The sequence below is a fragment of the Ambystoma mexicanum genome, chromosome 5p, assembly GCF_040938575.1.
Source record: "Ambystoma mexicanum isolate Mex_15411 chromosome 5p, UKY_AmexF1_1, whole genome shotgun sequence".
Lineage (NCBI taxonomy): Eukaryota > Metazoa > Chordata > Amphibia > Caudata > Ambystomatidae > Ambystoma > Ambystoma mexicanum.
The window spans coordinates 752,451,970-752,471,837 of NC_090930.1; the positions used below are offsets into that span (position 1 = coordinate 752,451,970).

The 19,868-nt window shown below is 44.0% G+C and overlaps 1 protein-coding gene across 1 annotated transcript in view; it reads right to left on the bottom strand.

Annotated features, from left to right (window-relative positions):
• CRTAP (cartilage associated protein) overlaps window positions 1-19,868 on the bottom strand; it is a 332,976-nt gene that overhangs the window by 40,792 nt on the left and 272,316 nt on the right. The gene's annotated exons all lie outside the window — the stretch shown is intronic.

Here is a 19,868-nt window from a genome sequence, read left to right on the forward strand (position 1 = left end):
AAATACTAGTACCAGCATTCTGGAGTTTAGATAGAGTACCCAGATAAATGCCATTGCCGAGGGCTAAACGGGCTGAAATCAGAGCATTCATGACTTTAACCTTATAAGTGAAGGACATTAAAGGGAGATGATGCCTTAATTTAATCATGAAGCAACATGTTTACAACTTGGGAGACCTAATGTTTCAAGGACAACAAACTCAGTAAAACCTGTTATTCCAGTTGCCGGCCCTGAAACTCCTCCAAGGAAGGGAGATACACCCTAAATCCAGGACATGTAGGTGCGAAGTGCCAGCTTGAAAAACTTTGAATGGGATAGGACAATGAATGTTCACATGCTCATCAGACATTCGTCTGTGCTCCAGGCTGGGACAATAGCAGTCCTGGGACACTCACCTGTCAAGTCTGAAGGGACCATAAAACCTTCAATTAGAAATGGAAACCACAGCTGCTTGCAGTTGAAGGAAAAAAAATCAGGATCAAGTAACAAAGGGACTACATTTTGGTGCCAGAGACTATGTTAAAGAAACTTTAAAGGACTCTTATTTCTATAGCAAGAATTAGCAGAAATTTAAAAGTTTGCAGTGGTAAATCTAATTGTGTGGGCCATCTTTTAAAACTTGGTAGAACTCATTGCCGCATGGGCAACAGAAGTTATGAAATATGGCAGATTCCAAGGAAAGTATTAATGTGGAAAACATAACATTTTGTACATACATCCCTGGGGACAATTCGCATTTGTGTATAAAATTGTGGAATTTATGCCAAATCTTTAATGTGTAAAATTACCAAAATGTGTCAGAAAGGCAAAACAAGGTCGCACAGACTGGAAGTTTGGACTAATCTGTGCTGCACATCATATGTAACCTGTATGTATAATTTGCCAAGAGATTGCAAGTAAAGAAATGTAGGTTTTTGGCAAAATCGGATTTTAAGTAAAGTAAATGTGGGAGTGTTGGGACATTGTAAACTTCACCTCATAAACCTGACATCATCCCCTTAGAAATCCAGCCAGCAGAGAGCAAGGCAGAGATTACTACCCTTGCCCAATCCTATTATTAGGGGTGTGTGTAGTAAATCCTGCCCCTGTCATATACTGTGATGATGTCACCTGGCATTATAAATAAGAGCCCCTGACAACACACAGGAACACACTGATTCCGGACCGATTCCCGATTTCCTGCCCGGCGTCCTGTCTTCATCTTACATTTATACATCTGGACTCCAGATCCCAACCACAAGGCCAAAACCTTGCTGATCCTGCTTCAGCTAGGCCTCAAATTCTAAAAATCCCAATAAGCAAGGGAAGCTGTGGTGTTCTGGGAAGCATACTGAATTAACCTGGCTTGCTGCTCACTAAATGCATGCCTTCTGCAAACCTGCCATCCAGCTGATTCTTAGTATCTAGTGACCAGAGGTGCCAGTCCAGTGCCCTCCGGTGACCAAACTGAAGAGCTGTCTTGCCAGGCGCATTGTCGTGTAGTGACCAGAACCCTTGATGGTCCAATATCCCAAAATAAAGTGGACTGTAAGTATCATCCCTACCCCATAGAAATCCATATTCTAGATATCTTGCTTTGTCTCTATCCCATCTCTAAGTCATCCTATACATATCCTGATAATTTGTTATATTGTCAAAATCATTCTTGCCACCCGGTCATTGATTTATAGTGCTAGCACTAGCTCTTTTTAGTAATTCTGTCTTGTGTAAATCCTAAACTATCAATCCTATTTCGAGTGATCAGACTGGTTCAGCCAGGGTGGGAACTGGGGAACTAGGGTTGATTCCGCGTATCAATCCTGGAACTTACTGTGTCTCAATCTGGTAGTCCAGCCTGAATGCCCTACTGTAGAGTAAAACTGTTCCTTGTCAAAATTGATTTCTTTTCCTTTTTTGCACCTTCATTTTCTCAAAAACGCACCTCACTAGATCTTACATAGCTCCCTTAATTTACCAGCTAGAGACCTCATTTCACTCCCATATTGTACCTATGATCAATAGCGACAACCCAACTCCAAATCAGTGAATTTCACCTGTTTTTATCAAAAGTCATCTGGTTAATTTCAGGTGGGAATTGACATTTTTGAAATGTTTTACACGTGTGATTTTGATTATAAATTATTTTAAACCTTCCATTCAATTTCGAATTGTATGCTTTTGCTCAATCTATTGCTTATGATTGCTAGTATCTTTCCAGTGTTGCTCCAGTAAAGAATTGTATTTTTGCCCACATTCATTGTTTTGGTCAGCCATTTCCGAGTGTCATTTTAACATTGCAAGGGTTTGAAATACATTTTTCTCTCTTGTTTGGGTAGGGAAGGTCCGATTTAAATTCTGTTTCTTGTCGGTCATTCTTGATTACCTGCTGATTCCTTTTAACACTTAAAATTGATTAATATTATAACATTGCAGGGGGGAAATTCTAACTCCTGTGCCACCTTACCTAAAATCAAAAAGTGATCCTTTTCCCTGGTGTTTTGGAGTTTTCAATAGAAGGTTAAACTAAGTGCATTGCTTACATTCCTATTGTTCTGATTACCCCTTTGGTGACTGCTGCCCCATATAAAAAGAATTGTATGATTACTTTTGAATTTTAAAATAAATATTACATTTTATCAACCAGCCTGGTTCATGGTCCATTGTGACCCGGGGTATTTGAATAGGCGGTGTGATATGAATGGTATATCATCTCAATATTGACTCCAATCTAACACGCATTTCAATTGCGCGCCGCATACTGGGCCGAGACTAAGATGTGTGTCGCTTGATTGAAATCCTTAACATCACCAGTCACCTTGACAAGGATTTGAATGTTTTCTGCATAGTTTATAAATAACAGACTACTTGATTGAATCATTTTGACCAAATATACGAATTTTAAAAAGTGGGTGGACAAAATGCTGATCCTTGCGGAAACACCCATATTTTAACCAAAGGGAGAGGGGCATGGAAAAGGGTCAAGAACAAGTTTGTGTTCTGTTAGACAGAATGGATTTTATCCAGCTCAGGGCTAGACTTTGATGCCAAATGATGGCAATTGTGTCATTAAGATGTAGTGAACAGTGTTGAAGGCTGTGTGTGACATGCATTACTTACCGTAAAAGCATTTCTGATGATTGTAAATGCTTAGATTCACATGCTGTGCATATGGTCCGACATCCAGTGGTAACCGCGGCGCATTGCATCTGGTCTTTCAGGGACCGAAAGGGGACGTCGGCAGAGGCGTGTCTGAAACACAATCCCTATCGTGACGTGTGTAGTACCCAAAATCCCTCACGTGCCGAGGTCCCTCCGATTGTATTTTTTCTGCCTTGATGGAGCCCAAGGTTATAGTGAGTGAGTACATGCAGAGAGAAAGTAGTAAGAAGTCTATGTTCCTTCCACCCCGAGCGGGGAGGCAGGGAGGGCGCATGTGAATCTAAGCAGATACGATCATCAGAAATGCTTTTACGGTAAGTAATGCATGTCTTCTGATGCTTGTTAATCTGCTTAGAATCACATGCTGTGCATAGACTAGCGAGCAGTACCCAGAGTTGGAGGTGGGTTGTGAGAAGGAACAGTAGAAAAAAGATGTCTTAGTACCGCTTGTCCCACCTGAGAATCAGACCTAGAATGAGTGTCTAGGCAATAGTGTTTTGTAAAGGTGTGTACAGAACTCCAGGTTACCGCTTTGCAAAGGGACTCTAGGGGAACATTTGCAATAAATGCTATGGATGCCCCAGTGCCTCGAGTAGAATGTGCTCTAGGCTTGAAGGGCAGTTCTCTCTTGCAAGAGTAACATAGTGTGATGCATTTGACAATCCACCTTGATATTGCTGATTTAGAGAAAGGATCCCCTTCTCTACCAGCTGCCACTGAAACAAAGAATTGTTTAGTTTTCCTCAGTGGTTTAGTTCTATCCATGTAGAACATGACTGCCCTGCGCACATCTAGTGTCTGAAGGCTTCTTTCGGCCATGTTAGTAGGTCTCTAGAAGAACGTGGGTAGTTCGATTGACTGGTTCACATGGAACGTCAAAATAAATTTTGGCACAAATCTGGGATGTGTGCGCAGAACTACCTTATCTTTGTGGACTGTAACAAAGTGGTCCAAAACCGAGAGGGCATGTAGTTCGCTAACTCTTCTGATAGAAGTGATAGCTACTAGAAAGGCTGTCTTGTAGGTCAGGTTATTCAGACTAGCTTTATGCATAGGCTCAAAAGGGGGTCCCATGAGCCTAGTTAAAACCAGATTTAGATCGCACCCAGGGGCTGGGTGAGTGATGGGGGGATACATTCTTTTAACCCCTCCCATAAAGGCTTTAATGACAGGTATTTTCCACCACAACACCTTCTGCTTTGACGTGGTGTAGGCTGACAACGCCACTAGGTGAACCTTTAAGGAATTGAAGACTAACCCAGAGTCCAACAGATGGGTTAGATATAACACAATGTGTGAAGGCGAGCAATCGGTGGGATTGACGCCTTTGGAACTGCACCAGATACAAAACGTTTCCATTTGCTGGCATAGCAATAACGTGTGTTAGGCTTTCTTGCCTCCCTCAGTATGTCCATGCATCTTTGAGGGAATTGCAGATGTCCAAACTCTATGACCTCAGGAGCCAGGCTGCTAAATTCAGAGTTTGTGGGCATGGGTGCAGAGTCTCCCCCCTGTCCTGAGACAACATGTTGTACGGGCAGGGCAGCTTGACTGGTGGGGAGAGGGACATTTCCATCAGGTGCGCGAACCAAGGTTGGCGGGCCCACATGGGAACCACCAGAATCATGGTGACTGGTTCCTGGTGCATCTTGTGTACTATCTTGTATCGGTTCTGGGGGTACCTGGAGGTGTAATCTTGGCATTGGGCGTTCTTCCGAGTAGCGAACAGGTCGATCTCTGGAAACCCCCATTCTGCAAAGACGTTGGATACAATGTCTTCGCGCAGTCGCCATTCGTATTGTTCTTCTGGCAGAGGAAAATCTCTGCCGAGTACGTCTGCCAGAAGATTGAGTTCCCCTGGAACATGTTGGGATATCAAGAACATCTTGTGTTTGAGAGCGCATATCCAGATGTTTTGGGACCGCTTGGATAGCCCTGGAGAGTGAGTGCCCCCCTGTTTGTTCAGGTAATACATTGCCATTGTGCTGTCTGTTAGGACCAGCACTGTCTTCCCTTGCAGTTGCTCCTGAAAGGCTTTCAATGCTTTGAACACTGCTAGTAGCTCCAGTAGGTTTATATGGTTGGACGCTACCTGAGGGGACCACACTCCGTGCGCTGTCTGTTGAAGCAGGTGAGCCTCCCACCCCGTGAGAGATGCGTCTGTCGTGAGAGTGGCTTCCACTGCAGGGGTGGTGAAGGTTTTCCCCTTCAAGAGGTTCTCCCTCGACCACCACTGCAGAGAGAGAACGAGGGCTGGCGAGACAACTAATAGATCTTCCCATTGTCCGCTGGCCTGACACCACTGGCTGTTGAGCCACTCTTGCATGGGACGCATGAGCAGCCGCACGTGGGGAAACAAGTATATGCATGACACCATAATTCCTAGCAAACGCATAGCTTTGCGTACCGTCACCTCTCGACTGGCTACATACTGAGGAACCTGAGAGAGCATGTTCTGAACCCTCTCGCTGGAAGGGAAGACTAGACCGTCTTCCGTACGAATTAGAGCCCTCAGGAACTTTTTTACTTGGCTGGGGACTAAGCTGGATTTCTTTTCGTTGATAGAAAAGCCCAGACTGAACAGCAGGTCTACTGTTTCTTGGGTGTTCGAAAAACAAACGTCGAACGAGTCCCCCGTGATGAGCCAACCGTCGAGGTAAGGGTAAACTGGAACTGAAAGTCTGCGCAGGTGTGCCGCTGCCACTGCCAAGACATTGGTAAACACCCTTGGCGCCGAGGCTATGCCAAAGGGGAGTACCTTGAACTGGTAGTGTTTGTCCTGAATCACGAACCTTAGGAATTTTCTGTGCACTGGCAGCATTGAAATATGAAAGTATGCATCTTTCATAAGCAATGTTGTCATGAAGTCCCACTGTTTTAGCAATGGGATCACCTCTTGCAGAGTTACCATGTGAAACTTCTGGGGCTTTATGAACTTGTTCGCTGGGCGCAGGTCTAGAACAGGACGCATGGTGAGATCCTTTTTGGGTACAAGGAAGTACACTGAATAGATCCCCTTGTTTACCTGAAGAATCGGGGCGGCTTCTATGGCGTCCTTTCCCAGCAGCGCTTTCACCTCTTGGATCAGGATTTGCAGATGTTCCTGTGAAAGGCGTCAATGTTTCGGCGGTCTGAACTGTGGAGGTCGGGCGAATTCCACGCAGTAACCGTGGGCGACCGTCTTTAAGACCCACTGGTCTGAAGTTATCCCCTCCCATGCCTTGAGGAAGGATGTTAATCGCCCCCCCACCTGGGGAGACATGGGAGGGGACCTGGACTTGGTGGTAATTTCTGACCCGAAGTTGACGCTCCTCTGGAATTGGAGCCTCTGCCTCTATTCTTTCCGCGCTTCTGACCCCTCTGGGAGTAGTAAGTGGGGCTTGCAGCAGTTTGGCTTGAGTTGAAGTTGCCCGTTGTTTTTAGCGGCGCGGGCTTGTCCTCGAAAGGACCGCCGAGAATTACTGCCCCTCTGTGAAGAGGGTTTCTGGGAAATCTGGTGCAGAGACTTAATAGTCTCATGATCCTTCTTGGCTGTCTCCAACGCATCGTCTACCGCCTTCCCGAAGAGGTTGGCCTCTTCGATGGGTTTGTTGATAATGGATGCCTGGGTCTCAGGCCTGAAGCCCGACGTGCGCAGCCACGCGTGCCTCTTTAGGAGAGTACCCTGTGCGAGAGACCTGCCTGCTGTCTCTGCGGTGTCCAGGGTATTCTTTAGCACATTCTGATTGGCAAGTTTGCCCTCCGAGACAATGGCGAGAACCTTGGCTCTGGTTGGTTCCGGAACCTCTTGAAGGCCTTCTTGGAGTAGGTTCCATTGAGCGTCGACGTAGCTTGCTAGTAACGTCGTGTTATTGGCAATCCGGACAGTATAAGCCGCCGCCGACGTAACCCGTTTGCCTAAGGCATACAACCTTTTGGACTCCTTGTCCGGGGATGACTCTCCCGTGGCAATGGGAACCCCTGCTCTCTTGCGAGTGTTGGTCACCACCAGCGAGTTTGGGATTGCGTGTCCTTTGATATAAAGCGGGTCGGTGGGGGAGGGTCGGAAAAGTTTTTCGACCCTTGGGTTCACAGCCCTAGTCTGAGCGGGCGCGAGTAAGGAAGGGGCCAGCCATCTCTTTACAGAGCTCAAGAGAGGGATAGACTGGCTTGCCGGAGGCTTTTCATTAATAATGTCCTCTGCGAAATCTTGTTCGGGCAAGGCTTCAAGCGTGGCAATTTTAAAGAATTCTGCTGCTTTTTTCAACATGCTGTTGAAAGCCATTTGATCATCCACCGGGGAAGCTTGTCGAATCGGGGTGGATGGGGGAGAATCGAGGCAAACGATATCAGAGCTGTGATCGTCCTGCTGGGTGTCCTCCCAGTTGTCCGTTGCTCCGTGATCTTCCCCATAGTTGTCCAGAAAAGAGGACTCCTCTTCTTCTGTATAGATGTCTCTATACGTGTCCATCTGGACATCTTCTTGATAGCCAACTTGGTGTTGGACATCTAGGTGTTGGACATCTTGTGTTTGAGGGTCGGGTCTACCAGAGCTCTTTTCGGCGGAGGTTGATCAGAAACCCTGAAAAATTGCTCCAGCCGATCCATACACCCCTCGAATTGCTCCGTGGTCCACTTAGATGACCCAAATGGACCTAGCTGAGTAGGAACCGCGTACTCCACCCTAAGGCGTTGAGGGGATCTCCTCAGGGTGCTTGAGAGGGGTACCTGGCTTTCTTCGTAAGAGTCTTCGGGATCGTCTTCCAAATCTGTGGAAAACTTTTCGGTGGATTGGCCCATAACTGGGGGCAGAACCGGGACTAGGCCCACCGCCGTAGCAATCCTATTGATGCTCTTACGTATCGTCACTGAATCTTCGGGAGACAACGCTTCCGATCATGTGTCGGCAGTGGAGAGGTCTTCCGCGGCTCCAGAAGGGCCTGCGGATGGCTTATCGGGTAGAGGCCTACTCGTAGTTTTCAGGCCTGTACAGGCCTTGGAAACCGTCAAAGTTTCTTGTACGGAAACTTTGGCGCGTGTAATTTAGGGAGTAGCGCCCTTGTTATGTTTGCTATGCCCAGTCGTCATGCGCTGCTACGGATGTGAGGAAGGCTTCGGATCAGACCGATCCATGGGCACCGCCGAAGTTTCTAGCGGACCCGTTGGCGCTTTCGCCTTCTTCGACGAAGACGTCGAGGACGGCTCTTGGGTTGTGTGCTTTGTGCGGTGCGATTGTACGCCCCTGTCACCGGGTGTGGTCCCTGTAGCAAGACCGGAGTCGAGCCTAGAAGGGTCGGGGACGGGCGTGGAGGCCCTAGAATAGTCTGCCTCAAGGTCTATAACGTCCGCGTTGGACGTTTGGTCATCCGATGTACCCCTGTCACTTTCGGCTGGTGTCGCGGCAGGGCAGGGAGACTCCACGCATGACATTCCGTACGCGGCCCACCGCTTCAACCGGCGCTCCTTAAGGGTTTTAGGTTTAAGGAGTTTACACGCCGAACACTGCTTTTCATCATGCTCTAGGGGGAGACAAGCATTACACGACGTGTGCTCGTCTTTCCACGGATATCTGACCCTACACACAGGGCAGAATCTAAATGGAGTGCTTTCCATAGCAGAAGGGAAGGGTGACCAGACCAAAAAGGAAATCAGTGGAAAAGAGAAAAGCCATAATAACAGTACCGCAAACAAATACAACATTTTTAAAGCTGCGGTTTTATTTCTAAGTTTTCCGGGCTCCTCCGGCCTGGAAAACTTAGAAAAAAGAAAAATCGCAGCTAGCGTTTATTTTTCTTAAAAAAAATAGAACTTAACGAGATGCAGCTGCAGCTTTTCTGCCTGTAGTCTCCGGTCCCCGTCCTCCGCGTACAGCACCAATGAAGGTAAAGCCACCCAGTGGTAGCTTTTGTTTACTACAGCTGGCTGGCTTTTCCTTCATTAGTGCCGCAAAATCCAAAGCCAGCACAGGCGGGCATCCATTTCACAAAATGGATGCGCCCATGTGCTTGCTTTTGCAAATTTTGAGCTTGAATAGCTCAAAATTTTACATAGGAATTTAAAAAAAAAAAAATGCGAGTATATTTTTTTTAATATTGCCTATCTATTATTTAAATAAAAATTTTAGGTGAACTATTCCTTTAATCCCCATTCTTCAGAGCACATATGACTCAAAAGGGGATTTGGAGGAATTATCGCAGGTTGTTATTCCGCCTGGAATAATTCCCCCATACCTTGGTATTAAAGTGTTAGAAAGACCTCCAGCTAAATGCTTATGTATCTGCCACATGTCACCATCAAAGTTTGATGGAGCTATAAATTGTGCCTATTCTGTTTCCAGCACTTTACCTCCATTTTGTACTGCATCGCTGAACTGCAAGTGAGGTGCACTCCATCTACAATTGATTTGGCACTCTGTTATCACCGCCTATGTGGGGATATAAAGCATCCTCCAATGTTTCCGAGGTCCTTTGACCACAACGGTCACTTAGCAAGTGTCTAATTTTACAGTGAGCCCCCAGTGGACATGGGGATAGTGGAACACAACCCCAAAGCCTTGTAAGATGCCAGCATGCCAACTTACCTGTTGAGGTTCAAGTCCTGCTCCTCCATGACGCACTCCGTGCCCCCCAGATATCTTGACTTATGATGGATATTCTTGCATACCATAGCACTGGATAAATCTTTGATAGAGACTCCAGGACTACCTCCAAGGTTACCACACGTCCTGATGAAGGCCTGCTCACATAGCTGCACTACACAGCTCCTTTTAGGCCGAAACACCGTTGTGTCGACGATATCACTATTCAAACAATGTACACTGGAAGCATTGTTTTTGTGTCTTTTGTATATATATGTCCATTGATGTGGGTTTATGTTCTACTTCTGTGACTGCATAACTGTTTTTGATCCACCTAAAACAGCAGTATACCATTTGTTTTATCACATTGAGATCCAGTTGTCCATACAGGACCATACTCATTTTGTATTGTTGTGTCTTTAATACACCTTGGGTGCTCTATCCCCACTAATACTATCCATTTGTTATTAAAAATATACATTTTGTGAAAAAAGGATTGCAGTATGACTAACTGTTTCTTTCTGGTATTAGATTGGAATTGTTGCGTTACCTCCCACCCTGAAATTTTGGAGACGTGGATAGACAAACCCCATAAATATATGTACAGGTTGAGGCAGCTCAGGCAGTAATGCATAGCTTGAAGGTGCACCACATAATACAAAAACATGCAGAGGGACCAAGAAGAGATATGGGCATTAAAGAATCATCAAGATCCTACCCCCTCTCTCTCTCCTGAAAATGAATTAGCACAAATGGGTCGAGAGTGCTAAAGGCAGAATTGACAATGAAGTTGAAGCACTGCTGAGTACTTGTGAAGTTTGTCAGTAATTGCAACAGCTATTGTTTGCTTTATTTTCCGATTGTGTGGAGCTTTGTATATGCTTGTGCAACTAAGATGGTGGCCTCAATGTGCCGAGTTAGTGAGGACAAAGGAGGCGGGGTGTTGGCTACTTAGGGAAAAAGTCCAGTGAGTGTTGGAGTTCAGCATGTGGCCAGACTCGAGGGGAAGGAAGGGGGAAGGATGGGTTTACTGGGCGAGGACAGGCGTCTCGGATACACCTCAAACATCACCTTCAGTCACGTTTGGTTCGCTGTAAGGACAGCACACAGAGTAAAGATGTTTGGGGGGACTGGGAAGCAGGACTAGCTTTTCAAGATTTAGAGCTCACAGTCAGAATAATGTGCCCTGTACTGGGGGTAAATTAGATCTGCATGACAACATGGCTTCGAATATTCAGTGGCTCGGGCGAGCATACTGCATACATACATTATAATTGCAGTTTTAAAATAATTATATTTAGGTCTGAAAAAATATCTGCAGATCCTCCCGTGACCGTCTTTTATTTAATCTACAAACGAAGTTACCAGTGTCATTGATTTACCTAATACATGGCGTATTGGCCCCCTCTAGTGGTACTTTGCAGAAACACTTTATTTTTTTATATATATCTATATATAGATATATATATTCGGTTTCGTTCGTAGTGCTGGTTAGTGTAACAAACCCCACCATTGGTTGATTTTATTCGAAAACAGTGCATTAAACTATACACATGATGCTTTTCCAAGACGAGTAATGGAAAACTGCGAACAGCTTACAGAGAAGCGTCACAAACATATAATCAAAAATCTACGTGACGGTCAGCAAGAGTTATAAAAAAACATTGTTCACAGAGAACAGAGCGCAGGATGTGGACAAAAATTCACTCTTTTTCGCATCTCGTGTGTTACAGCAAACTCTAATTTCAACAGCCCATATGGCCTGTATGACTTAAAGGCAAGAATCAATTTAATTTCGCAATATTCGTTACTCAGCGGATGCTATATCTTTATAATTCAATAGAAATGCAGGGGTAAAACGATTACCAAAGTCCAACTTGGCAAACGAAGATTATTCCAAGTTTAAATACACCTGGAGGACACTTGCTGTAGAGTTAACATTTATTGTTGCGTCTTCGTTTCACCCCATCCACTCTTGCTGCATGTATTAACCCCATTTAATAGGGAACTTCAAAAGCGAGGCAAACAATGCAGGATCATACACCGCCAAGACAGCTTTTCCCCCCCATTGTGAATCTAAGATATTACACATTGGGCCTCATTACGAGTTTGGGGGTGCGGGAAAAAATTGGAGGTAATTCCGTTACCTCCAATTTTACTGCACCACCAAATTACAAATGTTGGCGGAATTACCACTCGTGGAATTACGAGTGGCAATTCTGCCAATTTTTGGAGGAAAAGTGTAGGATGTACCTGGAGGTGAATCCTCCACTTTTCCTCCCAAAAATCGTCAGAATTTAACACTGGTAATTTCACTGGTGGTAATTCCACCAAAAAGTCCCAATGGAGTTCTATTGACTCCAGACAATGGGGATTTACACCGCCTATCACCACTTTTAGTCCTGTGGTAAATCCACAGGACCAAGTGGTGGTAATTGTAAATCCGTTTGGTGGTATCTCAGAGAATTTACCTCCGAAATACCTCCACACTCATAATGAGGGCCATTATCTCCTTATAAAAACCAGAGGTCTCCATAGACAGCCCTGTGAGACGCAGATACAGGCCAGTTTGTTCATCATATCGTCCTATTCTCAATTTAGACGCTGCCTTCTGCCACACACACAAAGGCCAAGCATCAAATGCCAGTTAAGCACATCCCAGGATGCTTTTATTTTTCATTGATAATATGCTTCAGTCAAGAATATGACTTTTCACATATATACAAAAAGGATAAAACATTACATTCAAATAAAATGATCTATCATAAACAGATTCATCAATAACCATCCTAACCAGTCCCCGGGGCATGTGGTTTTATGTAATCATTCAATGTAATAAAACCGAAAACATTCAAAACGTCCATACTTAGAAAGGTTTCATGACCTGAGGACAGTCTTTGCCAAAAATCTTCAGTGGTCAACCATTCTCTCTTATATACAACTCGATCGTGGTGGTGCAGAACCCTGAATTCATATGTTGCCGGGCATTGCATCGGTATATGTCGTGGTGGGTTTGGCTTCTAGTCCGTTGGCTAGTATTCATCTTGTGCTTACTTGCGCCCAGTAACGAGACGCTGTAGTCGTCGTAATAGCGTGCGCAATTCTTTAGACTCAGACCTCAGGACTTTACGGACAGCACAGACAGCCAGTCTCCGCGGCAGGTTAGTGATTTTGTATTGGGGCTCCTCCTCCGAACAGCACAAACAGAATAGAAAGAATAGCCACAGACAGCCACTACCCGCCACTCCTTTTATGTTTTAGTGTCTTGGGCGTAATCTTCTTGCAAGCATGCCTGGCTGCACAACTTGTGTTTGTCTATACAGAGAAATTGGTCGTTTGAAGATGGCAAAACATAAAGGCGCTTTGTCTATCAGGGTCAGCCACTGAAAACAGAATAGTAATTTACAAACCCATTTACTAAAACTATTGTATGAATGAGCGTTCACGCTTCATGGTCTCAAACTACAATGATCAGTGTGTGAAAGATGTTCAGGGTGGAATGCTCCTCTATGCTCCTCCAGGTAATGACTAAGCAATGGAAGAAAAGGGTAATCCGAGAAGGGTGTCCACTAGAAAGAACACTATGGGTAACATTAAACACTGCTGGTTACACACCCCCAGCCAGACGTTTCTCCTCACGCCTAACGCAGCCACACTCGGTATGGACAAATCCTGACAGAGCGAACACATACTCCTCATCTCTCAACCACCACATCTACCGCTATGAAGCAGCTGCCACACAAACTCCACACCAGCTGCACACATACCTGGTGCGCACACGTCCCTTTAGACTCTCTCGACTCTCTCTACTGACCCGAACTTCGGTTCCCAAGGGCGTTCAACCTACCAGCGCCTTCAGACCATACCAATGGTATATAAGGCGCTATATAAATGCAAAATAACATAACATAACATAAGCAGGGACCATTGTACTAAGAAGCCTGGGATAATGCCTGATCTAAAGTTAAAGAAACCAAGATTTAATAATCCAAGCCTACAAGTAGATGTTGGTCCATTAATATCACATACAAACCGATTGATGAGCTGCAAAAGTGTGATCATATTATATTTGCACCACATGTAGTGCATGAAGCTCATTCAGGAGTGATGGAGGGGTGACATAAATGCAAGGCTAGCAACTTACAACTTGACATTCTGCCTCCTGAACTTAATAGCTCCCTACCACTATATGCAACGATTGTTCAAATTGATTAACTCTCTCCTTGTCAGGCCACATAATTAGGGATGGCATTTGTACTCAAAGGCACATTTGCCATCACTCAAATGACAACACATTGCTCCATGTTGGACTATTAGACGTGGGTCCTGGTGTTCTGTAATGGCTAGCCAGGTATACAGAAAGGCAGGGGTCCCTATCTTCCAGACTCTGGGAACAACAAAGAGAAAAACCTGAAAAAGTAATTCTGGAGCAATAAATCTGCAATCAGTTGGAATGTTTACTCAAATATTAAAGCAAATTGTATTACATTTAAAACAGATTAAAAAAAATCATCAATAATACATACAATAACAATTGACAGTACAACTACTCTTGCTTGAAATTCTTATCAATCAAAACATACAGCACGCCCAATCATACCTTACACACAATCATCACATACAAAAATGACTGTGTACATGGACATATACAACACTAAAGCAGACAAATTATAAAAAAAATATAATTTGTAGGAAAGGAAGAACTGAAGGGTTCAATTTGAGACACCTGGTGTCTGATTGGGCGTGCTGTGGGAGCTGATTGATTTGAATTTCAAGTATGAGTAATTTGACTGTCAATTGTTTTATTGTATGCATTACTGATGAGTTTTTTTTTATCTGTATGAATTGTAATAAAACCTGTAGTAGCTTGAACCAGTTGCCTACCCGCCATAATGTCCAACAGACATGTATGTAGGCCGGAACGAGCCACAAGCCATCGGCTACTGATAATTGACTCTTGCAGAGTAAGTAATGGTGTGTTGCATGTACGTTAGAATTGAGGAAGCAAGTGACTTTTTAGGGCTGGCTAATAACTTGCATCTTGACATTTTTTCCCCTGCAGTGGGCTTAATTGTCATTGTACGGTGGCAAGGTTTGACAACTCCATTTTCGTGAAAGGCATGGGACACTTGACATTGTAGCACACTATTGAAAACGTCCCATCAAATCTTTCTGCCCTGAAACCTGGTACTGAATGGGACATGCATGCATGTGGTAAAATGTGTTTTACTCTTGCAAGCGCAAAACTGGTAATCAGAAACTTTTATCTGTCTAGCAACACCTTTCTGACATTCTTAAGGTCAGTCTGAGCTCTAACAATTGGGAGGTCGTTGGGGGGCTGGAGGGGTGCAGGAGGGCGTCCCTCCAACTGTAAGCATTTTACCTTGAGTACCCACATTTGTGTTTGAGAATTTGAAAGGAAGTGTTGTTCAAACTTAAGAAGAGTACCCTCTCTGGCCAACATAACACTATGATGATCCTCCAAGTTGATACCACCCCTGCACGGGGGCAATACATCAGATGGCAATAGGATAAGCATGTTAGCCATGCAACAAGCCCATGAGGCTAAAAGGGCATTTGAGAGACAAAGGTGTGCACAGAGTCAATTGCTCTGTGTGTCTAGAGTTCCTTGTGGAGAATGTGCATACACAAACGGACACATTTTTAAAATTATTTATATTCAGTTCATAAGAACTTTTTTATAAACAATTTTTAACAATCAAACATTACAATACCTAGCCAAGAAATATCAAATCCTCTAAAACACATTGTATTACCAAAGCATTACTGACAAATTCATAGCTTATATTACATTTTTAACCAGCCAATTATGAAATCTGTCACATAAATATAGCAGCATCAATTAATGCAAAAGACAAATCGACTCATTCATACACTTTAAAAGAATAAATAAATAAATCTACCTAGGCTTACATTCAAATCCTTCCATTCCTTCATTCTCTAAAATGTTTGGAAATGTGCTTCCACAGACATAGTGCAACGTTTATAGACTCAGAGTCTGTATTCAAACAGTAATCCCAAAATTCAATTGTCTAATTGAATCATAACGGCTCACAAATGTACCCAGCATACAAATATAAATTGGGCCTGTACATTCCGTGAATACATGTCGGACTGTTTCCAAGTTATCTTGCAGCCTACATATATAGCATTTTCTATTTTCAATAGGCATCACTCCCGAGTAGCCAACAATGGCAACTGATTTAAAAGCAGCTGCAATATAAGGTTACGAATTTAGGGACTAGGACTACGCAACAAGTATGCCTGCGTTTGTAAATAAGGGTGTGTTACGCAGGCCACATGCATTTAATTTTGCAAAGATAAGTGTGCATAATTGTTTATCCAGTCCACCCTCTTCTTGACGATGTTTTTCATGATTTCATAGCTTGTTCCTTTCTTAAAATCAGGGCTTCACTCAATACATGCAAAACATTCTTCATTCAACTGCACATATCTAGGAAAACCAGCATGTTCACAATCGTAACTACCTGCAAGAATACGAAGTATAGGTCACTGTGGTTCCATGCGAGATTTGATGTATAGCGCTCCTCTTCGTATCCCAGCCTAAGAGCCAAGGCAAACCAGTCAAACTTCCAAACGAATATAGGCCATAGTGGTAGACAGAGGAAGTTTCAATACCATCCTCCAAAATGTACCTTCAAGCACGTTCAACCATTTCACAACCCCTCATTACCAACGCCTCCAACCCATACAAAATCGTCGGGCAGAAGCATTGGTTATAGAGTCTAGGGATTCCTTCTACAGAAAAGCCAGCAGTTTGCGATGCGAATCTATGGATCAAAATGGTCAATTGACGAGATCTACTTTTCGTGCACTCAATAATGCTACGATCGTGCCTTTTGGCCTTCAGTTCCAAGCTCAAGAAAGGATAATAGTCTACATATTACATTCTTCCAATTCTAGTATCCAGGGCAACTCGATTGGCCAACCACAGCCATTGCCTTGGTTTTACTCATATTCATAACCAAATCATTATCTCGAGCTTACTCTAACAGAGCGTGGAACTTGGCTCTAACTCCCCCAACAGTTCGATCCATACGGACCAAGTCGTCTGCCTAAAGAGTGCAAGATATCAATTTGGCGCCTGATTTTATCTGGAGAGCAATAGTGCTCAATATTTTTGGCAAATCTTCCAAATACAAAATAAACAGGGGAGGCAGCACACACCCCTAGTTGACTCCCCTGTTCAAACACACCACTACTGATAGTGCACCATCACCATTCAAACGCACCCTTGCCCCAGCATATGTATGCAGGTCAATCAGGATTGTCAACAACCTGTCCGGTCAACCTAGCCTTTTCTATTTCTGCCACATGATAAACTCTGTTCACTGAATCAAAGGCTGCACTAAAGTCAACATAAATCAAATACATAGTTTGGTTACCTCTGACTGTTGCTTCCCTTATTAGGCTATCAAGCATTCTGATGTCATGGACAGTAGCCGAACCAGCCTGAAAACAGATTTTCAGAGGATTTAAAATGTTTTCCTCAGTCACTCATTTCTGTAGTGCAGCCAGAATGAATGAGGCTAATAATTTGCCAGTCACATCGAGTAGTGATAGCAACCTATTGTTTACGGGTAATTTCCTATTGCCTTTCTTGTATACTGGTAGTAGAATTGCCTGTCGCCAGGTCTCAGGGGATACTGCTTCTTGGCAGATTGTCAAATAAAATGTTTATTATTCTGGACCATGTCACAGGATCTGCCTTCAGGACCACGTTTGAAAGCCGATTTGGGCCAGGGGCTCGGATTTTTATTTAACGAAGTATGGTTGATAAATCTGATCCAGGCTTATACGTAACGCCCATCAACTCATTTTCTTACCATTACCTTTAAAAGGAGTAACCACCTGGGTGGTTTCCCGTAAATGGTCAAGCCATTTTTGTTCATCAATTGGATTGATTGTATGAGTCCTTTTGTCTACCTGGGCGGCAGCAAGCAACTGCCATATTGGCAGAGGCTTTTACCACACAAAGCGGCAAATATCACTTGCCACCGAGCTGTTTCGTCAGAAAGCCGATGTCACTTTAACCACAGTCGATAGGTTCGGTTTAGCTTCTTAATCTCCTGATCCCAAACACCTGAACGGGCTGCCGAGATCTTAACTTTTCTAATGGCTCTTCTCAGCTTACGCCTGGCATTACGAATCTCAACATCAAACAGAAGGAGATGCTTTGTTGTAATAATGATATGATCATGCTTTCTTTTCCCCACCTCACCTGTCAGTTGAGTCGTCCTTCCATTTCCTTCCCAGTTAGCTCCCTGTAGGTTAACAACTCATGCACAAAGATTTGTCTAGCTTTAGCAGTTGCCAGAGAGATGTTTTTTTGTGTCCAGTGCACAATTACCCGCATGGTTTACTTCCACACCAACACCCGCTATACCCTTTTCGGGAACAAGAGGCATCTCTAATGATATCACGATTCCAGAAAGATCACTGAAATCCGTGGCCCGGACCCTTAAAGACTCCACTAATTCTGCGCATGCATTATTACCAAAAAAAAACAATCCTAAGTGAATTTCATCTCCTACACCCCATGTAGTCTGCCCAGGACAATCCCCAACCGTTCTCCCGTTAAACATCAGCCCCCAGTCCTTAAAGTAATCCACCTACAATGTGCCCTTAGCATTCCTACACTTTTTGGCCATGGTACTAATTGGATTTACATTTCTATACTCCACACATGCATCTGGATCCCTAAAGCCTGCATTCAAATCTCCACCAATTAACAACATTTCATGTCCCCTAACAGACGTCCAAGATACTAATAAAGCATCGATACCATTGCAAATAACATCCAAATCCGGGGCATCTGGGGGAACATACACATTTATCAGCAACATCACACTTTGGACCCCATTATTCAAAAGACATACTTCAATGGCTAATATTGTTATTAACCAAAAGGCACGACACATAAGGAAACATTCCTTGCTTCAGACCAATTATTAGTCCTCTGTATGGTCTACCGTTATTACCTTTTTTCGCCATTCCTTGATACAGTATGTACCCTTCCAGCTGAATGGAGAATAGATTTTATTTCCTTCACCTGAAAAGGAGGACCTTAGCAGGGTCGGTGCTGAGCTACAAAAAGAAAATTCTAGACAGCTGCTTTGGGCATAAAGTGGATCCATTATTGCCTTAAAAGCAAACAATATATCCCCAGATTAGGGGAAGTGAGGATGAGGGCAGCGAAGAGACATTTTGACTGGGGGAACTTGGGTGTGCGCACCAGCCCCATTATGGCCCTTTCCTGCAGCTTGAAAAAGGAACATGAATATCACTGCATGGACGGCAGAACTGCTATTTTCAGTACTGGTGACTTGAATAAGAGAGCTTAGATGAAGTAACTTCAAACACATAGATCGGAGAGGGCAGGTAGTTTGTGCTGCGTGCATCCAAACATGAATTCTGTCCTTATATGTTTGAAGGCTGCAGAATCGAGTTCTTCTGTGCAGGTACTGCTCGAAGGGAGTGTGTTGTTTCCAGAGAGGACTCGTGGTTGGAAGGTAAGGTAGTTATCAAGCCCTGACCAACTATCTAAAAAAAATCCCTTTGCTCACCACAACAGTTGTTTGGCCTGCTTTTGCAAAGCAAGTTGCACCACCAAAAAGACATTCTACACTCAGGCCTTTCCATGGAAAAGAGCCACCCATATTTTGCTGCAGTGGCCAAGGTAACCATAGTGCCTCACTGAGCTAGCATCTCAGTGCTTGAATCGCTTCAATCATCAGTAGAACAAAGAAAGAACGGGACCAAACTGTAGACTTAGTTGGACAGACCCATGTTTCAATCCCATGTCTCTAGCATTGTCCTCTCTTTGCCCCTTCTCCATTAGCCACATGTCAAATCTCATCACGGAGCAATCTTGACAAAATCCCTTGCCCCTTAGCACTATTGTTGTAGTAAAGTGAAAGTGCTTTGCGTAATCCACCTTGCAGAAGGCACCGAGAAAATCTGCTTATTGGGGACAACTCAGAGAAGGTGACATCAAAATACAGGTCTACGACTCTAAAACTGCCTGCAATGGAATCCCGATGACTGAGGGTGCGGTTAACCAGGAATATGGCATCACTGTTGAGTGAAGTCTAGTTACAATTTGTGCAGATGATTAATCCGTTGATCACAT